Raw genomic sequence first — 25,399 nt, 5'->3', positions numbered from 1 at the left:
TGCTGCTGAGCACTGTTTCACAGTCAATCAATAGAAATATAATTTAGCAGATAATTTTTAACAATTACCACACCAAACTGAGTATTCTACCGAACGGAGGGTGAAAGTCATAACGACAAAGCTTTGGTTTTGAGTTTCTAAATTAGAAAAATACAAACACATAGACCTCAAACAAAGTTAATTGACTGTGAAGGCTATACTTTGCCCAAGCACACATTTGCTCATTCAGCATATTTTTCATGTGATTAGATTCACCTTCACAAATACTTGATCACCAGCAGTTAATAACTGGATAGAGGGAACATGCACTTTGTCAACAAAAAATATTTGAATAACTACTTGAAGTAACTGATGGAGCCAGAGTTAAGGCAAGGGAAGGGAATTCCCCCCCCCTTCAGGTCTATTGTGCCTATAAGGTTTCCTTGGTCTTTTTGTTTTAAAAGTACGTAAGTACATTCAGTCACCTGGTCTTTTCCCCTTTGTCAAATTTATTATACAGTTGACTTTCTGGATTTCAAGGCTTTCTAATTTATCACTTTATTAAGATAACCCACAGAGCAAGACATAATAGCACGCTGATAGCAGGGCTTATCAGTACTTTTAAAACAAATGGGTCCCTGCAGTGAACTTCCTTTGACAGCTAGATGGCATTTCTGAAAGCAATGCCTTTGGATTAATCTGCCTCTGTTCTAACCATCATAAAACTTTTCCTAAAGACAATACTGAGAGATAAAAAAAGGCTTTGTAACAAAACAAATAATTTTGCTAGTAAACTTAAAAGGCAGCAGTTTTAACACTTTGAAAAAGCAAGAACAACTGAATCATTTTGTATATTGGAGGAAAGTAGTTTCTTTTGCAGCACTCTTGTCCTCTCTCAGAGTCATTTATTCAAGCCTACACTCTTTTTACACTGTACATTACTTTTCACTTGCATGCCCTAGAACACTAGACTCTCAAAGCTTTTTTGTTTTTAAAAAGAGATTCACTTTTCTCCTAATAGCGGGGGAAAGGGGGAGGGATATGCTCTGAATGAATGCCAGTCATTTAAAACAAACTTATTTTGGGTGCCTATAAACTTGTCCTTGGATGCCTATCATCCCTTTACACTCCCCATCCTCCTGAACTTAAGTTCTGCCCATATCCTCTGTGATGGAACACCTTTACTTCCCAGGTTCAGCTCTTGGACTTAAAACAAATGAGTTACTCTGCCAAAGTTATTCTGTACTTTTTATACAAATGGTTCAAGACAAAACAGGTTTGCAGAAAACCTAATAATAAAGCCATTTTGGAAACCTTTCCAAAACTGTACAGACACTTCAGAATTTTGTTAAAACAGATACATTCTTATGAAACCTTTTGGAAAGGGAGAAATGAAGAACATTTTACTGCTAGGCACTGTTCCAAGACCACTATAACAGCACACACTGTATGATTCACTCACGTACATTTTCCCTTCTATTGTAGTAAGCTAAAGCACCTTATAATTTCCTGCAGCTTTATAAACATTTAATGCTGGCACTTACCGTTGTGGCACAGAGGGACCCCACCCCCGCAAAGAGGCTGAGAGCTGATGGTCTCTGGGTCCTTGATTTCTTGACTAGCCCCGGCTGTTACTTTTGCTGCTCTAAATTCAGCCTAGTCCGCAGAGGAGCACAGAAAAATTTAATAGACAGCTGAACTGCCAAATTCCAACCACCACGACCGGCAATGAAGACGTTCTCCCTAGTTCTGACTGAGTCCAAAGAACAAAGCCTGCTGGCAATGAGGAAGCGGAGTTTAAGTCCTCTGGCTCCAGTCCAACTGTTGCTCTTGCTGTTGCTGCAGAGTACGTGAGAGTGTTTGCATGAGCTTGTAACGCGTGTAAGAGATGGGGGCTGGGGGAAAGGAGGGTGTGTGTAAGGGGAGGAATGCTACTCATATCCAAAAATAACACGAAGGAAGTCAAGTAGTGATCCGTCTCCCCTCATTCTCTCTCTTCTTATCGCATGTGCTGAGAGTGTCTCTACCCCGAGATTCTGAACTCGGAGTAGGTAAAGAAAAAATTCTGTTGTGACCTGCAGCTCATACGATTGCGCTTTTAAACTGTAACTGGGGAGCTGTACACTTACAAGAACGCGTCACGAAATGCATGACTTAGCAGCAATCTACTTGATGATACTGTGGCCAGCGTGCATTTCACACTGTGCATTTGTTTGCAAACTGGAGAGAAAAACCAGAAAATACTAAAGTAGTTAGTAGTTTTACACCAGAAAAAACAGTGTCAACATTTGCCTATCCAGAAGTTCCTAAATTCCAGTCCTAGATACTGCTTAATGTTGATTTTCAAAATATCAAATGTTACAAGTTTACGATGTAATGCAGAAATAGGGATATAAAAATTTTATATCATTTATATTTGCCCCATTTTCTTATAATTATTTAAAACAAATTCCACATACAGAAGAGTATTGTGTAAAAAAGAAAATCAACATCTATGACACAACACAAACAAGAAAATACCACCTAAAAAAAAAATTAAAAATTTCCTTCCTGAATAAGCAGAAAGCTATACTGTAACTACTGTGACTTTTTTTTTTTTATTCTGTTAAAACCCTTAGAATATTGATTTCAATAATTGTGGGTTTTCAAAAATCTTAAAAATATTCATTAACAAATGAAGAACAAATTTAAGGAAAAATAACAACCCATTAATCACAGAATCATCTGAGTTGGAAGAGGTCCATAAGAATCATCGAGTCCAAGTGAAGTGAATGGCCCATGGCAGGAATGAACCCACAATCTTGACATCATTAGCACCGTGCTCTGATCAACTGAGCTCATCTCATGATAGCCACAATATTACTTTTTAGTACATGCATTTAACCTGGTTTCTGTCAAATCAACTTGAGGACCTCTAAAACTCTTTGTAAACTCAGGAACAGTCTATGATTAGTTATAATTTCTGAAAAAATCTTTACTCAATCTCATAGGACTTCAGTCTCAAGGAACCCCCTTCAAAATACTGTGAAATAACACAATGCAAGTCATACTTTTATTGTGATACTCTCTGTGAAGCATTAAATTAAGTTTTAATTTAAACATTACAGTATAAAGAAAGATCACAGCAATTTTGGGTTTAATTTAATCTCATGCAGATTAGTTTAGATCATGATTCTGAGGTATTTCATGTGGTGCTGAGTATTTAAGAAAAGCAAAACCGGTAAACTTCAATGATGAATGGTTTTGAAATACTGATTTTCACAACAGAAATAACAGCGGGAAAGAAGGCAGAAACTAGTTAAAAAATAGACTCCAGTGTTGGTTTCAACAATGACAGCATAAACCAGCCACCTGTTTATACAAGACTTTGTTCCTAAATATGGGAGACAGTGTAGCTCAGACACAGTCATTTCCATATCCTGGGTCAGTACTTGTGGACCTACTCTTCTTTTATCCTTCAGTAAAAATAATGAAGCTTTGGATAGGAGCTTAGGTTTTATAGAACAGATATAATACATTTCCCTGAATTTCCATTACATTAAAGAAATTACAGTGCTTTTCCAAAGCAACTAGCAGAAAATTTTTTATGATAAATTTTAAAACTACAAATACACTCAATGTTGAAGGTAAATCTTAGAAGCCTATAGAAACCATCTGGAATGTAAGGAAGAAAGTTATGATGATTTAAGTTTGACTTCCTGCATATTCACTAGAGACTGAATTTCAATATATTAGAAGGCCATAAAAGTTATGGTAAATCCAAGATCTGTATCAGGAAGTTCAGTCCTACTGTGTGATGTACTTTTCTGTGGGCACTTGGTAGCATTACAAAGCTTGGCTTCCTTTGTTGTCCTGAAGTTTGCCAGACAAAATTTAACCTGACAAATTTCACACGTAAGGAAAGATCAAGAACAGATAAGAGGGCTTTTACCTGAGGGCTTTTAGTCTACACCTCCTCCTATCTTGAACATCAGCTGCATTGCATTTGCTGAGTTGGCTAATTACAGCTCTACCTTGGAAAAACACTCTTCAAGTGGACAACAGTAAGCCCACATTTAGCTAGCTATGTAATCCAGTCTCCACATGAGAGAGGTTAGTCCAAAACCCAGTTTTAGTCCAGACATTTGAATTTGTTTCGCTGTTACAGAAAAGCACAGGCCTGAAAGAATATGAATTCAGCTAAATTATACAGCATAAAGAAAAAAAAAGCAAGCAAGCAAACAAAAGAACAATGGAGAGCTGTCACCTCCTTTTCCTCTGTTGTCATAACCAAACTCAAAGCTATTTTCTGGAGAATTTGAACCCAGACAACCCAAAATTCCAATATTATATGATAAATTAAGTTAGGGTATTTCAGTAGCTGATACTCCACAATGTTTAGCCAAAAAGCATTACTAGCATAGATACTACATTCTTGTTATTCTCTGATGTCTACATAGATGAAAGACATGTGACACATAAAAAAGTTCCAAACCCCTGATTTCTTTGTTATTGGTTAATTAGTGAACAAGAAGATTGAATTTTTTGGGGGTCTGGTTGCATAAACTATTTCACTAGAATTGTTGTTATTTAACTTAAATATAAAGCAACCCTGTGTCATTTGGGAAACCTACAATAACTGCATATTTGCCAATTTGCAGCAGATCTGCTCCAAGTAAGGTCTTATTTTCTACATACAAACAATTTAGCTACAAGCTTCAAATTATGATGAAGATCTATCAGAATTCAGCTTGTTTTCCAAATGTTCTCATTTCTAGTTAAAGAAGGAAAAAGAGAAGATGTACATTAAAAATGCTTTGATTGAAATGTCATCCTTGTTACATGCAGAAATGAGACACTTTGTGTTAGAAATGGTTTGACCAGTAGGATATAGGCATCATAAATTGATTTGTGCTCAGAGTAGATGGTTATAGTAATTTTTGAAGCAATAAATAAATGTATCTAAATTATCATCAGCAAAAAAGAACAGATTTTAAAAAGTTTTTAAGTCTGGTCATCATGTTCAAAGTAAAGTATGAACTTATGAACTGACTGCTGCCACTAGCTTTTAAAAAATCAAGATTTTCTCATATTACTGTATGGGAAGGCCCATTCAAAAGGGTTATGGCAGACCCTCCTGAACTATTTGCATCAAGAAGCCATCACATTTTGTTTTTTGTCTCCCAAGAATAACAGTATAAAATAGTAGCCATGTATTTAGAGGAAAGAACACATTTTACTCTCTTCTTTTGAGCACTTCCTAGACATATAGTCTGGTAAACAGGGAAATTTAACAACTTCAGTGTCATGTATTCTGTACACACAAATAAATGTGTTTCCAATATAGCCTATGCAAATATGGCACTCAGCAGTAAAGGTCACACATTGTTTGGATGTAGGGAGCACATGCAAGACAAGTGCTCTAATCTAATAAAAGAGACAAGAGTGGTGAAAACTACAAAAAGATAGAAGACTGAGGTCAGACAGTCTGTATTTTCCTAATTCAAACATTTTCCTTTCAGTCTACATACCTAAATTGTTTAAATGATGACTCAGGCTGAATTTATCTTTAATTATAAAACATTTAAAGGTTTTGCTTTTTCTATCCGTACATCCTTTTGATGGTTTCTGTGGCTACTGACCCAAAGCCTTCTTTATTATCATCTCCTTTGCTCTCTCCATTCCACCTAAAGACTTGTGTTATTTTAAAAAGTGAAGGTGATTTTGTGGCATAGGTTTATGAAAGGACTATTTCTCTGTAAAGATAATGTGTGAAGTATTTGCATGTTTTGAAAATATTTACTGTTTAAATTTTATTCTCCAAAATTAAAAAGGCCAAAAGAGCTTAGACTTATTGTTTAATTTTAAAGCATTTTCTTCCTCAGAGGTTTAACTCGAGTTAATTTTAATTTCAGGTAAATATACCTTCCCTCCTTCCCCATTTTTTTCAATATACTTTCACAGAAACTATGATTTGAATCAGAGGAAAACAAAATTTTCATAATGTTTTCCTGCATTAATATTTTCTTATTTTAAAGACAGAAGAATATACATATCTCTGTCTTTGGGTTCTCCAGTGTTTCTATTTATAAACACTGTTAATTCACTTATAAGCCGTAGAGATGAAGAACAAGGTATTGGAAGCAACTGTATAAGCTATGTATAAAAAGGCATGTGTTCAGGTAGCTCAGAATAAATTAAGTCATGAGATTTCTTCCACACAATCCAAGGTCAGAATTAACACTACACCTAAATGGAAGTTTTAAAGAAATCACAAGATTTTCAGTCAGTAACTATTAAAATGAATGGCACCTATAAGCAAAATGCTCTCCAACTTTGTATCTATATCACACTAACAGTATATGATCAGACAAGCTTGGTTTTACAAATACTCCATAGTTGCATCATAACATAAACTGAGATAAATACATATTTTCTACAATTACACAAATAAAAATCCTCCTCATCTGTACTTAGGCCTGAATGTCAGTCAAATAACATGACTGATATTTCAGAGCAAGAGAAGAATGTTGGAGTCCGTGTTTTAAATGATAACAGGAATTCCCCAAAGATCAAAATGCCCACAAACTGTTTTATCAGTCATTAATAATTACTTGCCAAATCAGAAGCTATATCTGATTTCAGTGGAAATTAATTTACTTTTAAGGGGAATATATGCAGGTATCCCAGGTCCAAACAAGTCAAATGGCTTAAGTATTTGTTCCCAGAACCATCTACTTCTTTTCCTTGTTTATGGAATCCATTGTAATCTCAGGATAAGTATATAATAATTAGCCCTGAAATAGATTCCATTTTAATTGCTTAGTGATTAAATAAAAGCACTTTAAAAGGATGCATGGACTAGGATAATAGTAGGGTGGAGATGAGGGAACCAAACATGTCCAAAACTCAACTCATCTGCTTGTTTAATTCACGCACTATCCATATGATTCATAGAATTCAGATATTCTGCTTGAGGTTATTGCTCATAGGAATTATTCTTCTAACTGCTAGCAAGTCTGAGAATCTTATGCCTTCTCTGATGCTTCTACTTATCTGAAGTTTTACTTCACCTCCATTCTCATGTTGAGAAAAAATACAAATCTAGTCTGAAATTGGTAATGATTCTACATTATATTCTCTCAGAAAATAAAAAACTCAACTACATCTCTCTGGATAGGGAACATATTCTCAGTTAGAATTGAAGATTTTCACAAATAAGCAAATACTTTAAAAGATGTTAAAGTAAATTACATTTCTCCTTACATAAGAAATTATAAATCCAGTACAGAGGTAGAAAAAGGCATAAGCGTTAGTTGTAAAAAATAAGGACCTGCATCTAAAAACTGCTGCCAATATTACAACATAATTTGAAGTGTGAATGTTCCCTAGTTCTGCCCCTATTCCATTCCTTTTTCCCCCCCTTAGTTTTATTTTCTACCATTATCTACTACTATTTACTAATGAAAATCTATGAAGAATAGAAGGAAAAAATATTGCTTGAATAGAGTGCAGAAAATCCATGGTCACATTACTAAAGAAACTGGAACCACAGGCATTTCACAGTCTTTCCTTCCAAGCTGACAAGGCAAATGGTCAGGACAACTGACCAGACTCCAAGAAACACTGCAACTCTTGTGTTCTGTGGAAGCTGGGCAACTGCTATCAGTTCTTAAGGCTTCCAACACTACCAGTACATCCTTCTCTATGAGAACTGCAGTAGGCAGATAATGCTGCTGCCACCTGACCACCAAATCCATTCTAGCTAAGAAACAAGAAGTCAAAGTAAGAAGCAGCTCATAAAAAATTTCTTTGTGCTTAAACTAAGAGAAAGTAGTTTTCCTTAACGTAACAAAATCACCACTAAATCCTCTACAATATACTCTTTCCCCCCTGTTCATTTGCAATTCAAAGAGTCTTTGAAGAAGACAGTCTATGAAGGAGAACTATTAATATTAGTTCTTAGCATAGTTTCTGTTTTTTTAAATGTTTTTTGTTTGTTTGTTTTTAATATGAGTGATGCCAAAATCATTATCTTATGATGTAGTAATTGTCAGGAATTAACTAATAAAATGTAGCAATACAGCAAGAGGTCTGTGGGGACCAAATCCTTTCACCCACCATATATTCTGAAGGTGGGATTTTTTTGTTTACTGGTTTATTTTTAAAATCACAGTTCTTTTCAAAAGTATAGGAATAATTTTATCTCTTTTTAGTTGGTCCTTCAAAGAATACATTTCTGCAGCCTCTATTAATGAAAGAAACAGTAAATGAAACAATCCAGCAACTGCTGCGTTACCATTTAAATAAAAGTATATGTAACAACAAAGTATTGAAACAACAAGCATTTTTTAAAATATAGAATTAAAGTGTAGCTGAAGCAGGAAAAGAACCCCCCTATTTTTTCTCATGTGCTAAAGGTTCAGTTCTTGGACTGTGATCAAGGTTTTAACTGGCAGCAAGGCATCTGCCATCCCCTGAAAGTCACATAACACCTATTAAAAAATAAGTTGCATTATTTACCACAAACCCATGCAAAATTATAACCATCCTGCCCTTCTCACCATAAAAAAATAAATCATTCTATTCTCATCAAACAGCATGTTGAGAACCAGGAACCAAAAAGCTTTCAAATGGGAAGAAAAACCTCCTTTTAAAGAAAGACAGTGATTAGCTTAAGCCAAGTGAAAAATGCTGCATTTTTTCAATATGTGTTTTCTAAGCAGTAGAAGCATTTAACAGATTTGATGGTTAGCCAGCATTTATAAATTTCCATAAAGAAAGCAGATAAATTGAAGAAAAAAAACCTTTATTGGGTTCTGATGTTAAATTTAATCAGTATTCAAGGAGTTCTTATAGCCAGAATACCAAGACTTAGATTTCCAAAACCCCAATAATTCTTGGGTTTATTTTAAATAGAAAACATAAATTTTTGGTTCTAATGCCTTTTGTTAGACAGGAGTAAAACCTAACTAAGCCAAAAATCCATGTTCAACTGCTATGGCAAAAGCAGTATATATTTCTACTTATGTAAAAAGAGAACTATCACTACTGGTCTTTTAAAAGCAAGTTACAAAGGTAGCCACAATTTTCCCTTCTCAGACTTTTGTGACATTATATTTTGAGACATTATATTAAAAAGTTATATTTCACTTTAAGGTTAGAGTATTTTCTGTATCAAAAAACCAAAACCCCAGAAATTACATTTAAATATAGAGAATAAGGACTAGAAATAACTTAGGAATTATCATTTGGCATAAAGGAAGCATTAATATAAGCCAAAAATGAAATTAAAAATAAATTTAAATAATATGTCAAAATATACCTTATTTATAATTTTTTTTAAAAAATAAAATCTCATTCTTTGCATTCACTTTGGAGCTGATTTATAATTTTTTAAAACAAACTATGTAATGTTTCAAAGGATGATTTCCAGAAAAGATATTTTGGCACAAACACTGAGGATTAGGTTGGGTGGGGGAAAAACCTCCCAATAGATCACCTAGCAGAGACTGCTGACGGGATCGTAAGGGGGTCCCAGTTCATGCATTGCCTGGAACAGACCTCACTTGAACATCAATCAATACTTTTTATATAGATTCAAGCTTGCTTTGGCTCTTTGGATAGCTGTGGAGTGAAGGCTGAGTTTTACCAGGCTGCCTGCTTCACCTACTTCTGGTACAAATCCCCTTTCATGATTTGAAAAAATCTTAAAAATGCTATTCAGATGGATTAACCATGCAGTAGTAATTCTTCAAAAGTAACTTGAGGTAAACCACATATTTCTTTTCCTAAGTTCAGAGGAAAATGAGTTCAGGAAATGAACTCATGGGTAAATTGAAAAATAAAATTAAAACCCCCAGAAAAATCATACTGAAAACATGATGCTGTTTCTCTTCTAATGCATTCTAATGCAAACATTGAAGAAGAGAATTTTTGGTAAGTGAATGCTGATACCTGGATTTGATAGTGTTTCTAGCCAATAGTAACCAAAGCTCAAGATTTTTTTTTGCTGTCGCTAATGGGATTTTAAAATTAAGGTTTTTTCTGTAGTCCATGAGTATGGCATGAGCACCAGTAACCAGTATCCAGAAATAAAAGCAAAGAGACTGCATGTGTGTTTTATGGCAGAACCTGGTTACATTTCACATCATTTTGCTATGCAAGTTCTGGGGTAACTGCACGGCAAATAGGATTTATGCTGAAAAATGGATACTCCATGCATACACTATCACAAATTTCTTAACCAGCAGATATCCTGCTGCGCTTCAGTGCAGGATCTGTACCTTCAACAATAGCCTGACAAACTGAAGGGCAAACTGCCCAAGCAGTTCTGGAAACACATTCTTAGAGTTTCCCTCTTGCAGCATGGCCAGCTGCTCTATAGCAGCTGATGAACAAATGCAGAAGGCATCCACAAAGCATTCGAACACTCTGGAACACTCCTTGCTCTCTCACAGCTTCAGTGTGCACAGAAGGGTTAAGCTAGGCTGAAGGGACTAATGAGTAATGCAGCTGGCAGGACTGTTCTCCTTCCCCTCTCACTGAAAAACTGGCTTTTGTTTCTGCCTTCAGTGAATGAACTCATGCAGCCATACCTGTTGGCAAATCGAGGCTTGTTGTATTGTTAGGATACTGACAATGCTGCCAGGTCCTTGATGTCTTCACAGATCTTTGCTCCACAGATTGCTGTGCCAGAGACTCATCAGATGATCAAGCCCACACAGTGCCAGAACTAACATCCAATTGCCACATACCAGTCAGAGCTCTCAGGACACAGATAGATCATCTCTTCTATATATTCACAGGCTCCCCTCTGGATACTGCTGAAAATGCCAACTTCATATTTAAAATGAAAAACATTTTATTTTATGCATGTAGTGAATTAATGCAAAACTTCTATTTCCTTTTCCTTCTCTTTTCTCCTTACTATGTCTGTCACAGACATCATTAATGTTGATTTTTCACTATTTGTTGCAGTGATCCATGCATGTGGGGAATTGAAACATTTACACTTGCTTAGATATTTACACAATTACAAACACTGGGGCCCTTGGTGGAGGCAGATAGATTTTGCTATGCTCTAGCCTTACAAAGAAATTAAAGTTGTTAGGTAACAGTGCTCCATTTTCTATAGGCAGTTTACCCACTTTGAAAATAACCAAAAAAGCACATAAACCAAGTTAAATCTGTCTGTGCCACTGTGATTCCATCAGCAGCTTTTCTGTTCCAGGGGCAGCTGTCTGTAGGAGAACTCGCATAGTAAGTGTCTTTCAACAGAAGTGTCTTTGGAAGGAAACCTGGGCATTTCTAAATCTGTCAAGCATGTAGCGTGCTAGACTGCATTCACCCTTCTAATCTGGGGAAGAATGGATGAGCCTGGATGGTTCTAGATTGTTCAGAGAGAACCACTTTGAACTCCCTCTTATTTTACTGCCTTTTGGAAGAGTAGCAAGTTGCTGACTTGCAGCAAGTTGATGACAAGGAGAGTCAAATGAGTGTTGCTCCAAATCCAAGTTACTGGGGAAATGAAGTGATATTCTAATATAAGGGGCAAACAGGTCCATACACACACACATGAATAATATTTTCATTAAAATTGTTAGTATATATAAAAGCAGTTATATTAAAATGCATGCATTTCAAAATGCAACACTGAATAAAAATATGAGAGTAGTGACTTGTACAACTGAAGTACTGGACAAGACTATAAAGACTTTAAACTACTTAGAGCTCATGATATGATTCATATAAAGCACCTCAAACTGCAGAGTCTCCATTTTGTTAGCATTATTTTATTTCTGTACTAAAACATTGAAGACCTTCCCTGTAAATAGACATTCAAAACCAAGAAACTTTTCTGGCTTCCTTTCCATGTTTATCAAATCCAAATAGAGAGAAGAAAACCAAAAACTTGTCAGCCAATAGGTGAGATAAATAATTCATATCCATTATTATATCACAAAGTCAAAGGTTCAAGAACTTGCTTCTCTACAGCAAATTCTCAGTAGCAGTTCATATTTAATGCTGCACTGCTTTTCAAAAGGAGGGAAAGACTTTTCCTTTAGATTTACATATCCATTTTAAAATGCACATAAGATTGAAATATTTCTAAGAAAAAAGTTATCTGCTTTCTGTTCAAATTGCTTATCAGAAACAAAGCTAAAAGACATTTTCTGCTAAGAATGTCAGCTTTTTTCCTTTTGCATGCCTGCCTTTTACTACCTGAAAAAAATAATTAGTTAGACTACAGAAATATGTGTTCTGAAGTTCACTAGAGAAAAAGACATATTTAATTTGGATTTAGTTTACTTTTTTAACAGCTATTTGTATTCTAGACAGAATTTGATTACATACACAGTTTTGTGTGTGCCCACAGTCTGTGTCAATCACTCAGACTCCTATCTCCATCAGAAGAGATTGCCTTTCTTTGGATTTTGTACCCCTTGTGTAATATGGATTCTCATGCAAATCTTCTGGATATCGCAGTTCAATGTCACCACAAAGCATATCTAGCACCATTGGCACCATTCCCTAGTCAAAGAAATGCAAAGATAAGCTACTCAAAAGTCAGATCCTTTCAAGCACCTAAGTACAGGCAACGTTAACGCAAAGTTTAGTAGAGAAATATTGAAATATTCTTCCAGGTAACTCATTTTGAAAAGCTGCATTAGATCCCTGAAAGCATCAGCACACAACTGAAAGCAGGCAGTTCGAAGTTCCATTTGTTAACATAAAGTCACTAAAACGTCTTTCCAATAGATGGAAAATCTCAAAGGAGGAAGAAAAACACAGAATATTACATATTACTTTAATATTTTTTATTTTTGTATCGAAAACCAGGAGGGGAAAAAGCAACTTTTGGCATCCAAAAGTCATGAGAATTTTGGAAGCACTGTGTGTTCGCATAGGATGGGGGAAATCTCCGGACAATACACTAGAGTGCAGTAGAGAGGCGTCTGAGGGAGCGTCTGTCCTGCTGCTGACAAGGGCAGTGTGGCATGAAGATGTTATGCTTCGAGTACTTTAATCTGGCAAAATAGTATCAACAAGTCTCTGAAAGTCAAGTCAAGTGAAATTTAAAAAGGGGAATAGGTATAAACAACAGTATGTCTGAAGATATATTACATAGAACACAGAACCCAGGCCGTAAGAAGTATAAGCAATCTGCAAAGGGCTGACAATCTTTCTGCCAAAGATATCCTTTTATATCCAAGTATCCAAGATGAGACATCCTACAATTGATTGAAAGAATATAATCTGACATTTCCAATTTTTTTGAGTTAAAATTTTGCCCATCACATTTAGTGATGAATAAGAATTAACATATGGGAGGATGAAACTAAGAATTGAACTACACTCAGTACACCTGCTTGCAGCTTTCCTTTCTAAGAAAGTGTATTTTATATAACATCACCCTAATGACAGTGATAATCCTAGAGACTGGACTATCAGTTTTCAGTCATCACCAGAGAGAAGACAGGCTGATACCACACCAGCTAGAAGGACAGTCACATGAAATATGACATTACATAATTTTTTCCCCTCCCAACACAAGGCAATGGAACCTATATATATTAGCATATTGTACAAGTTTCAGTTTAACATGTGGACTAAACACCAACAGTTTCCTTGAGCATCCTTGAAGTGCTCCTTAAAATGGGTGCTCTAATATTTAAGAAAGAGTAGCAATCTGAGGCTTGCTAGTATCAATATCAAAGCAGTAGCTAGTATCAAAGGCATGACCATTGAGAAAGACTTGGTTAACAAATTATTTAGCTCTAAATTGGAACACTAATGCATCTGCTGTTCTTACATCAAAAATGCTAATTCTACAGCAAGTTGATTTGTCCCTGATGTAAATACTCTTCATAAAATGAGAGTCTAAGATGCCATCTTCAAGTGTTTGGAACACTGACAATTCTAAAAATTGTATAGTATTTGCCCTCCCTGAAAAATGGCTGCAGTGGTGTGTAGCAAAGGGTTGGTAGTACAGTCAGATGTTTGAGTTTTTTCCTTTGCTGCAAGACCATTCCTGCAGAAGAAAGTGCATCAAATTAACACTTTTTTTCAGCTTTCTATTTTTTGTGAGATGAAATTTCAGTATGATTATGTCAGCTGTGCATACCTAAAATTAAACGCTTCCCTCATAATTTTTAGGTAGATGTGTAGAAAACATAACAAATCTCTATGCAAAACCTTATAGAAGATAAAATAGCATTTGCAGTGTCTCCAGGTAATTTGATTTTACCTACACAGTCATTCCCTTGTAGCTTTCATCCACTCTTGATTGAACATATACTCTCACACCCACGTATTTACAAGAAACAAACCATGTATTTAGTGGTCTGGCCAGGATCTCTCTTATGCAATGTGGAAAACAAGGATGCTGGCTATCAAGCTCTCATGTTTTCTTCAAGCTTCTTCATCCGCAGCAATTTTTTTTTTTTAATGGAGGGACTCTCCTATAAGATTTCTTCTCTTCTGGGCTAACACAAAAACACATACTACCTTATTCCCACCCTTCTGTTGTCAGAATGCACAGTCTTCCACTGACAAAATGCTAAAGACCATTGAGGTTTTTTTGGGTTATGATAGAAGCAACACAGCATTTCACATATGATCAGCTGGGAATTATGTTCTTTACTATCATTTAAGACCATTATTTTAACAGTCCCACTGTTTCTTCTGGTGCTTATATACACATTTTTATTCATGCTTCATTCATAGCAATCTTAAAATTTGATGTGTCTCTAAAAAAGTTATTTCTGAACTGATAACGCCAAATCCCTATCACCTCTTACCCTATGAGAAGATCCTAGTCCTATATTGCATAGGCCTTTGCCTTGTAGGTTTGGTAGAAAAAATTTGCTTTCAAAATCCTATGGGTATGGTTCCTGCTGACTGATAAGTTTCTCAACCAGACTGTGCAGTGTTTTGAAAACACTTCTAGCCTTTGTTGCCAGGGCAGGATCAGGAATATAACAGATATCCCATCTGACAACTTACTGTACATAAAAGTACTTACTGAAGACCAAAACATACATATATCCATACAAAGGAGCACCCAGTTTACTATTAATACATAATACAAAAGTAACTCTTGCCCAGTACCTGTGTACCAAATCAGCACTATGCCTTACCCCCTGTACTCCTACAGAATGTGACATGACCTTTCCTCCTTGATGGCTTTCTGAAGGCAGAAATTTAAACAGTCCCTCAGGCCCAGGACTTCCAATACTCTCTAGAAAAAAGAGGGATGTATTTATGGAGTGTACATTGATACTTTGGAAAAGCTAAATACAAAATAGATAATATTCAGTATTGGTTACTTATGTTGATTGGATCTCTTCTCAATGAATGTAGGTACTTCTAGGAATAAGATGATGGGAGCTTACTAGCACCTGCTACTACTCTAATTTAGAGGGGATATCCAGGAATCATAACAATATCTGCCAATTTACTTTCAAGCTCAAAAACTGCTTCCCTTGCATTTTCAGATATGGCAGTGTGATATATACTCAAATCATCAAAATGCCCACAGTTCCAAAAGCCAAGTTGAATTCAAGTATGCTGAGCTTTTTGGCTGACTTAGCTCTACAAAAATATAAACATTTAGTCTGAGATGCTATTGCATACAATACAAGTAGTTGTAGTCAGAAAGCAAAAAAAAACCAAAACAGACCGAAAAACCAAAGACCTAACAGCTTACTATGTAATTTTCATTTTGTACATCTTTTCCAAGACTGGAATTGTTAGTAGTTTCTCCTGAGCCTAAGGTAGATGTTAATTTATAATAGATAACTACCTATTTAAAAGGTGAATCAGCTCTTAATGATGCAGTACTGAAAGCCCGATTGAGCTTAGAAAAAAGCAGATAAGAATGTTTTGACTAAAAAAAAGAAAAACAAAAAGGAAAGAAAGAAGTCTTTAGGTGAAGTATTTAGGCATGCAATCACACTTGCCTTTTTTAGTTTCATAGCATTTGAGCTTTCTTCAGCTATGAAGCTAAAATGGTTCACAACAAGTCAAAAATCTAAGTTCCTAATACATCCAAATCCAGAGGTAAACAATTAATAGCTTAAAAGAAATACCATGGAAATTTGTTATTAAGATCTTTAATCTAGGAACATTCCATGATCAAATTCCTTTCTTCTTTTGTAACATTAAGGCTTAATAAAAACAGAGGTTTGTCTACCTTTTAATCTTATTTTATCACTCTGCTGGTATGCTAATCTGTCATCAAGATGTGGAAATCAGAGACTATAAATGTTAATTAAAATAACACAATTCAGTTTGGATCCAAAGGAAGCCATATAACTCAGGGCTTGAATTTCTCTAAGTGTTCTTTGGGAAGGTCAAGATCAAACATGTATAAATGCAATATATAATGACATCATTTTTGTGTTGCCATAGTGAAGAGGAGGAGAATTACTGCTGTAAGATGACACACATTTCATATGAAAGGAACCTCTTTGTTATCTTGCTACCACACAAACTAAATCTGTTTTGTCTCCTAATGTGAGATACTGCAAACAAAATTTGTCTTACAGGGACCATATTTATGCAATTCTGGTACAAGTAACCTGCAGCATGATGATCCTTATAGGGCTGAGTTTATCCAGGAATGAACATGAAAACAAAATGCTTTGTGACCAGTGCTTTTACTCTACCTGCAATGAAGCTTACTGATTCCTTTTCTAGATGTTAATTTTCATAGTCTTTAAACACTCATTTCACTCCACAAAGTGAAGGTCATCATGGGGAAACTAATGATGCAGAATAAATGTCTAATGATGGAATTGTCATAAATAGCTAGCATAAATGTTAGAACTTCAACACCCTAAATTTCATGCCAGTTTTGTTTCCTGTAAAAACATCCAAAAAATGCTTCTATGATCTTCTCTTAGACAGAACACAAATATTGCTGGCAAGCCCTGCAACAAAAGGTCTTCTAGATAGGGTAAACATTAATTCACTTTAAATTCAGGAGTAGAACCAAGAGAGGCAGAAACCACAGTGTAAAGACAAAACTTTCAGGGAAGTAATCAAGGGAAGAGATTCAAGTAAAATCAGCATATTCCTATGCTTAGAAACATTTTCAACTGAAAAATCTGTTTAATATTCTTTGTCAGCAGTATAGAATGGTAATTGCAGTTTTAGACTTTTAGATCCCAAGCAATTTTAAATTTAACTATGCAATTCATGTTTAAGGACTGTGAGCAGAAACCATTATATCACTGAGCTTTCTGGTCTTGAGATGAAGTTGACCGATCCTTTTAAGTGACTTACTGAAATTGTTATGAAATCTGCACAGTCAGAAGGAATTACAACAAGAACATGCTGTATACAAAATGCATGAGTTTATGGCAAAAGAAACTATTTAGTATTAAAAATTTGCATAAAGAATAATCTCTGTATGGACACTGCATATTCAAAGAACTGTTCTTTCTGGCTTCAGAAAAAAAAAATCTAATGCAATATACCTTCACAGTTCTGATTGAAAGTGGTCCACAGCAGATAGCTTTTGAAAATATGATACTACTGGTTTGGATCCATGCATGAAAAGTGGCAGGTTCTATTTCATTAATTTGAAGTCAGACAGCTACACTGAATGCTGAAAATTTAAACTTCAAGTTTAAATTTTATTTTCAATCTTTAGATTCAAAATACCTCTGCTTAAAATTTGAGTTTAGAAGTTGGAAGAAACACTACTTTTGTATTTTTGGACCTTTGTTTCTTCCATAGGCATATACAGCCTCATTTTGCCTCTCTCCTTAAATCAGACACAGTATTAAGAAATAACCGTATTACTAAAAAAAATAAAAATTAAACTAAAAGTAAAGGTAACGTTTTTCCCTATTGGCCCCAAAGGACTTAAAATCTAAATTCCTTATCATATATGCAAAAAGTAGAAGATATTCTTTATCTTATCCACTGGTGTAATATATATTTATTAAAACTTCACTCAAAAACTCAAAATACTGGGTTTAAATTAAAATGAAGATGGAAATCTCTATAATAGAAATTGTTTTTACATAGAAAACACCATTAAATGATAGATACCTATAAAAACCACCCATGTTAAATGTTCCAAATAGTTTGCTACTTACATAGTTAATCTCTTTGGCTAGATTAAGTATTTCCATTATAAAGAGATATATTCCAAGTTTAGAAAATATAAAAAGAAAAGGAAAAATATAGCATCTCACAGTTTATTCTTCTATCCAGAGTGAAGTAAGGCCATTTCAGCAACAAAATAAAGAACTTCAGAACAAAATGAGAGGCATTACCTGGTGGCAGATGTTAAAATCTTATAAACAACAGTAGTGAAAAGATTTGGTTTTTTCCCAGTCACTGCCTGTTTATGAACAATAAAAATCAGCTGAGTGCACTTCCACTAAGAGGCCCTAAGGACAATGAGGATTTGCAAACACTAAAGACTGCACACATGAACTCTTACTGAAATGAAGAAGTTAGCATAATTATGTTTTCTGGTACGTATTTGTAAGTCATTAACAACAGAAAATTAAAATTGCTTCCTACCTAAATTCTTCATGAAGCAAGTCTCAGCACTTTGTAATACTTTCCTGTCATAAAAGTGCCAACTATTTGAGATTTTTAGATGAGATCATACTGAAAAATGTTCACATCCGTGAAGTGGGGAGGGGGTTGTCAGGAGGAGGAATTGCAGCACTGTGCCATGGGCATAAGTAAAGCTGCCCCAGAGTGCTCTGCCTCTCACTGGCTGCTTTGGACCATTGGAACAATATTTGCTGGTTGCTATGTAGACAGAAGTCATTGCCAAATCATCCCATTAACAAGACTGAACCTGGTTCTGGTTGATAAGAATGGGTATTGTTAGAATAAAATGTGTTGATAAAATACTCCCCCACAGGTAAAATTGGTCATTTTTATGTGCTTGGAGAATGTTAAACTCATGCCTTGCAACCACACATTTAGTAGAAACTTTTATTTCCATACCATTGTTGTTGACCTTTCTTTTTAGCATATTTGAAGGAATGATACCTCATGTTTTTTCAAATAGCACATAGAATTTGTAGTAGATTTTAATATTTTCAAACCACAGGTTCATTTTTTTCTTAAAAGTCAGCTGGAACAGCTGTATATCTGACAAGCTGACTTTGTGCATCTCATGAGTAATGACAGAGAGTTCTGAGCTTTCAGTATTATATTTGGAAAGAAAAGGCATTGCATACAAGCCTAGTGCATTAAAAAGCATTGCTAAGAGGTTAAGCACTCAGATGCTAGGAAATGCCAAATAGCAAACACATACTCTAGAGACAATTAGCTGAGCAGATAATGGTGTTTGGGAGAGGAAAGGATGGAACTGTTTGTTACCAGGTTTTTTCCAACATACACTAATAGCACAGGAAGGGCAAAAATAAAGATCTGAGAGACTGAGAGGAGCCTGTTCTCTCTCCATTTGTCCTTAACTTTATATATCTATGCCTATCCCTATTCCATCTCCTTCAGAACCTTGGTTTCATCAAATAACATTTGGACTTTTTTGCTATATAATGTCTACCAACTTTTAAAACTACTATTAGTATTTGTTGTTTTTTTATGTCACTCTACATGAACAGTTCATAAGCAACTTCTTTTCAGAACTAAAAATGAGATAAAAAGTGTTAGCACTGCTTAGCAAAGGGGATTGCAAAATTCAATTTAAAATATTTAAGAGCTGGTTTATTCAGAGAGTAAATAATGCCGTATGTATTTAAAGAAGAATTTCTCTTAGTTTCAGTTGCAGCTGAAAACACCGACCTCATTACCTGGAATAATGTGTAATTTTCAGTATTCATTCAATAACTATGCATATTCATTCAATACTTAGTTTTCCAGCTCCAGCAACAAAAAAAAGTTAAGAACCCCAAAAAATTCCTTTCTTGATTTTAACCCTCTACTGCATCTGCTGAATAAGATCATGGGGGACAGGGCAAATGTGATTGTATAACTACATAAAGTAGTGTACTGTTTGAGTGAAACTTGGTTTTCTACATTTTGAGTCATTAAATTTATAACTTCAATAATTATTTAGAACTGAAAGTATTTTTATGCTTCTTGGAACAAACCAACAAGGTAAATTCTATCATACAACATTACAAAAGGCATGGAATCACATCAGGACATTTTAATCTACCATGAGCAACTCTTACTAAACAGCAAGTCAGAGTTGAATGCTTTTGTCCCCACTCATCCTGGTCCCATCCTTTATATGTCTACATCTTTTTATATAGGCAGCCCTAAACCATGTACTTCACATTTCCTAGCACAGCCTTCTGACCTCTCGTTCAGTTTTCTTTGTTTTCCATCTCCTTCCACTTATCCTTATTGGCTGCAATTCTAGCATTCTTAACCAGGCACTCTGTCCTTCCCTCTTGCTCTGATTTTCAAAAGCTTTTATCTGGTCAGCTCCCAGCTTGTTCACAGCTATGAACAGTGGCCTCTTATGTCGTTCAGTGCTGATCCTAAGTGCACCCTACACTCCTGGCCAAAGCTTCTCTTTAAACTGTTCCAGTCTCTTTAGCCTAATGGAGAGCCTAGAAATCCACCAGCCTGCAAAGGCTTTAAGCTGCCTGGGTTCTGAACATGAACATGGCAAGTAAAATACATAATCTTTGCTTTAGGGAAAAATTCCTCAATCATGGAACTACGTATAAATCCAGAAAGAACTGCAGGTTGCAACTTGGCCAGTTGAGTGGATTTTCATAGGAGTGGCAAAAGGCACATCTCTAGCACAAAGGTTGCCCTGTATCAAATTTCAAAATATGCCCTAAAGAACTGGCAGGATAATATATATATTACTGGGCACCATTTTCTTTTAATTCAGGCAAACTAAACACCTACTTTTCTGCTCATTCCTCTCTTAAAAAGAAAAAAACTAAAAATCCCACACCCTTAGCAGTCACAAAATCCTTCCCAGAACCTTTTAATTGGTTGGAACTTTTGAAGTTAAGGGATAACGAAGCTGTAATCAGCAGGTCTTCAAAGGATAGAGACAATTAGGGAGGTGTGGATGCCCCCAAAGAAATAATTTATGATGTGATGTCATTACAGTATCTGGCATTATAAACCAGAATGCACACAGCACTAACAGGACTGATGCTGATTCTCCCATGCTATCCATGGTAGAACTCCTGCATGAGACTGATAAATAAGGAATCTCACCTTCTCTTCAAGGCACTTTCTGCTGCAACATGTATCCTACTTGAGCAAGAGAGGGGAGATCAGGCTGCCTTGATGAAAGTTTGTGTCTAAATCTTAATTCCTTCTATTCCACCAGGTCCTATTCATGCTTTTTTAAGTTACATGAATATTGTGATTGTTCAGTTATTCACTATCACAATTCATATAGCAAATGTAATACAGGTAGTGACATTTCAAAAGCATTATAAACCGGTGTACTTTCTGAAACAGAACTTTTTTAGTACATAATAACATATTGTGGTAGCTTTGTCCCCACAAGTAGAATAGTAGTCAATCATTTGCAACTGTCTTGAGCAAAACCCTATTTCACTGTTCAAATTTTAGAAGCATGCAGTTTTCTATACAATCAATAACAGTTCTTTTAAAGGTTCAATCAGTAGCCAAAATCCTTTCAAGCTTGATTTGAAATCTCTCCAACCATCTACAGCCTTCCCCTTTGTCCCCGCTCCTTCTCCTGCTTTAGTTCTGCATAGATTCTTCATTCATGCAATGCTCTTGCCACAAAGACTTTCAAAAAAAGTGAACAAATTCACTTGGTACAGCAAACAGAAGAAGCAGAATATAATTGCAGGACACTTCACTGCACTTTTCAGAACTTATTGCTGACACTGACTGTGCCAAGAGCCAATTCTGTTAAGTAAAATGCTGCAAATACGGTGTTTTGGTGTTTGACTTTATGGTGACACATTTGTGCTATATTCATAAATAGCATATGCTGTTCTCTAGTACATTTCCCAGTATACTGCTATTCACTAGTAATAAAGGTTCTTACTAAAACAATGGTATTCTGTAGTTTTCCCCCTCTTCCCTATCCAATTAAAGCATATTTAAAATAAATACAGAAAAAGAGTTAGACTGCAGTCAACTTTTCAAACAAGAAGTCTGTTCTTTAAGGTGACAATCCAATTCTAGAAAGCAGTGTGAAATGAAGTTAGTGTCTTTAAAAATATATTACTTTTCAAGTTACTCGATACCTTCACTCTCCCAGAGAAAATTTCCTGCTCTGGCTGATGGCCAAAGAGATTATATAGTAAAGGCCATATCCTTTTGCCTTTCATTATTTAGGCAATATTTCATACTACTACAATGTAATCAAAACATTTCCTTTCTAGACAATATTTGGCTTAACACAGATCAACATTTTTTCCATTGGTATTTTTTTAGTAGCTGCTCTGAAGAAAAACATCATTAAATCTCAGCATTTCTTCATTTTGCCTTCATGCTGTGATAAATATCAAAAGTATTCTGTTAGATCTATGATGACTACTCTCAAAGGGTTCTCAGGCTATAAGGTTTCATGAAACATAAAATTTGAAAAGTGAAAGGGATTCAAATATTAAGTGAAAGGATAGTTTTATTTCTCTAAATCCAAAATCAAGAAGAGGCACTTACAGAAATAATATAACCACATGCAAATAAGAAAAACTGTTCAGAGACTTTTAGAAAAATTGCATCATCATTTCTTTTTCTCACATGAATTTTCTTTCCTGATTAGTGCAGAAAAGCAACAAAAAAAATGGTTTTGTTTTCAACTAAGAGAATCTCTACAGAACTTACTTAGTATACTGAAATTACACAGAGCATCTCTGATTTGTCTCCCTGGAAGAAATGGGTTTTTTGATCATCAAGTAGCCAATACAGAGGTTTACATTAGAAACACTGTGTATTGTGAAAGCATGATAGACTATCATCTTTCCTTAACAGTGTCTCTTTGTATGTATGGAACACACTTCAGCAGGTACAGGCAGATTTGTTAACAAGGACCAGAATGAAGGGGTCAGGAGTTCTAAACTCTAATGGTAGTTATGGAATGGGACATGATGCTCTGGTTACAACCACCACAGCCTTGTCATAGTCATTCTCTACAACAGAGTGATTTCATGAAATTCTATATCCCAAATGAGAGGTGTCAAAAATGCAGTAAAACTCAAGTCCAGTGAAAACTGCAAGATTGAATTGATCTTGTGAAACTGAACTTTCACAAGATCAGGAGAAGCAGCAGTAATAATAATAATAATAATAATAATAATAATATTGCAAACCCCAAGGTCCATCCAACCACCTCTGCGTTATGCTTACAGGCCTGAGTGATACTTGCCTTTCTTGCATCATGTGATATCTTTGTGGCCCATGAAGAAGAAAGTAACTAAGGGACCATGACATCTGTTGTTCTACAGATTTCTTTAGTTCTGTAAGCTTGTTACATCAGATAGAAGACAAAACTTTTTCTGTTCACTAGTTTGCCCTGTCCCACAGTTATCTCTCACTGGTGCCCAAGTCTCATTACAGGAGTTTAAGGCCCGGGAAATAATTGGAAAGTACATTCATCTGTAAGAGTCTTGAAATCAGTCTCCTAGCTTCCTGTTTATGGCACCATGTTTATGCTAAAGGGTATTTTGAAATTGGAACTAATAGTGCAACATGCTTGCTTTGTTGAAACTTTAAAGTGTGAAAGATTGTTAGAATACTGAAATAACAGTCAAGAGCCTTCCTGTCTCTTGCTTGCTCCCTTTAAACACTGATGGACTTTAAAATCAACCTACCATACAACTTCCTCTTGTATTACTTAATTACCTTTAAATATTACTAAATGAGAATTAGAACCTTGCAAGCCATTACAAAATATGACTGAAGACTTATCATCAGCCTGAAACAAGTCCCTTTGCAATGGAGTCCTTTTCTACATATTACGCTTTTCTATTTATTCAGGACCTTGGGTTTAAGAGAACTCTAGTACAAGAGCTTGCATTAAAGGCAGTACTAAAATAGAGATTTTTCCTCCCCTCCCTGACAAACTGTGAATAACTACCAATATCACGAATAATTTAAAACTTTCCCAGAACTATTATGTAGAAGGACTGCATTTGTCGGAAATTAATCTCTCTCCAGCCTAAGTGGTCATTCTCAAAGATTTTGTCATTCTGTTCTTCAGCAAGCCAAGAAAATGTTCAGTTTTATTCTATAAGACTCACTAAATAAACCTAGCAGAACATCTGATATAATTGATCTTATAGCTGAAGCTATCCTGCTTCAGCTTATGCAAGAAAGATTAATTTTAGAATACCAGCTGCCTGCTACAGTATTGTAGAAGCCTCAGAAATTCTCCTCCTCCTTTTCCCTTTGGTACACAATACAAGGTTTTCTTGGAAGTCAAGATGATATGTGCCAGATTGAATATTTGATACTGTGTGTTAAATAGGTTGGTTTTTTTTTAAAAAAGCTCTTTCAACTGCCCCATAGGACTTCAAATAGATGAAAATCTCATTTGCACTTATTCATATGTTTTGGTTTGCAGGCATAAAGTTCAAATAATAATGGTGATACACTAAGCACAATATGAAACCTACATTCACTACAATAAACATGGAAAGTAATTAAAGTAGTAAAAAAAAATCTAGTCTTAAAACTGAATAAATAGCATCTTCTTAAAACAGATCAGAAATACGCTCATGTATGTCAACCACTACTCCTTTATTTTAATTTCCAGCATGTTTGTTTTAGTAATCTTTAATAATGCCATGCAATTTGCTCCATTGGGCTTTGTTCTTGGATTTTTGTTGGGTGTTTTTTTGGGGGGGGAAGTCATGGTTTGGGTTTCTTTGTTTTTTGGTTGGTTGGGGTTTTTTTTGTTTGTTTGGTTTTTACGGGGGCTTTTTTTGTTTGTCTTTGGTTTGTTTTTTTTTAGTTTTTGTTAAAGTAAGCACAGTTCTTTATGGTAAAATATGTGAATTTCCCTGAGATTGACAGTTATGTGTCTTCCTCCTGAGAAAACTATGTTAGTCCTCGATACACTGCAGAACAAAGAACCAACAAAAAAACTCCACATTTTAAATAGCCTACTGTCATTCTAAACAAAGGTGCAAATAATTATTTTATAGCAAAGATTACATGTGTGTTAAGTCACCACTGAAATCCCTTCTACTTCAGACAGCAGGTGTTAAGAATTACACTTCTCAAGGCTTGAATAAAATGTTCAGTGCCATGTTTACACCTAAGAGATACATGTAATATGCATGGAATGGGCAGTGGAATAGTGTTAAAAAAAACCCCCCCATTAGCTCCCATGCTCCAGTATCTTTGAGCTTTCATTTCACATATTCAAAGTTTTTGATGCTTCCATTTTAATGTCCACATGGATCTTTTAATCTTTACTGATTTTTAAGTCAGCTGTGGATTTCATCACTGATTTTTAATGACCAATGAGGGAAAA

General features: G+C 35.3%; 1 protein-coding gene across 4 annotated transcripts in view; it reads right to left on the bottom strand.

Annotated features, from left to right (window-relative positions):
- PALLD (palladin, cytoskeletal associated protein) overlaps nucleotides 1-25,399 on the bottom strand; it is a 185,572-nt gene that overhangs the window by 140,639 nt on the left and 19,534 nt on the right. Inside the window, exon 1 of one of the 4 annotated variants that reach the window (XM_033513356.1) lies at nucleotides 1,524-1,962. The exons of the other annotated variants lie outside the window; for them this stretch is intronic. The gene's annotated coding sequence lies outside the window, so the exon portion shown is untranslated. Of the gene's footprint in view, nucleotides 1-1,523; nucleotides 1,963-25,399 lie in introns of those variants that run through there. 4 annotated transcript variants of the gene reach the window in all.

This window comes from Parus major, chromosome 4, assembly GCF_001522545.3.
Source record: "Parus major isolate Abel chromosome 4, Parus_major1.1, whole genome shotgun sequence".
NCBI classification, from domain to species: Eukaryota; Metazoa; Chordata; class Aves; order Passeriformes; family Paridae; genus Parus; species Parus major.
This window is presented reverse-complemented; position numbering and strand designations above follow the sequence as displayed.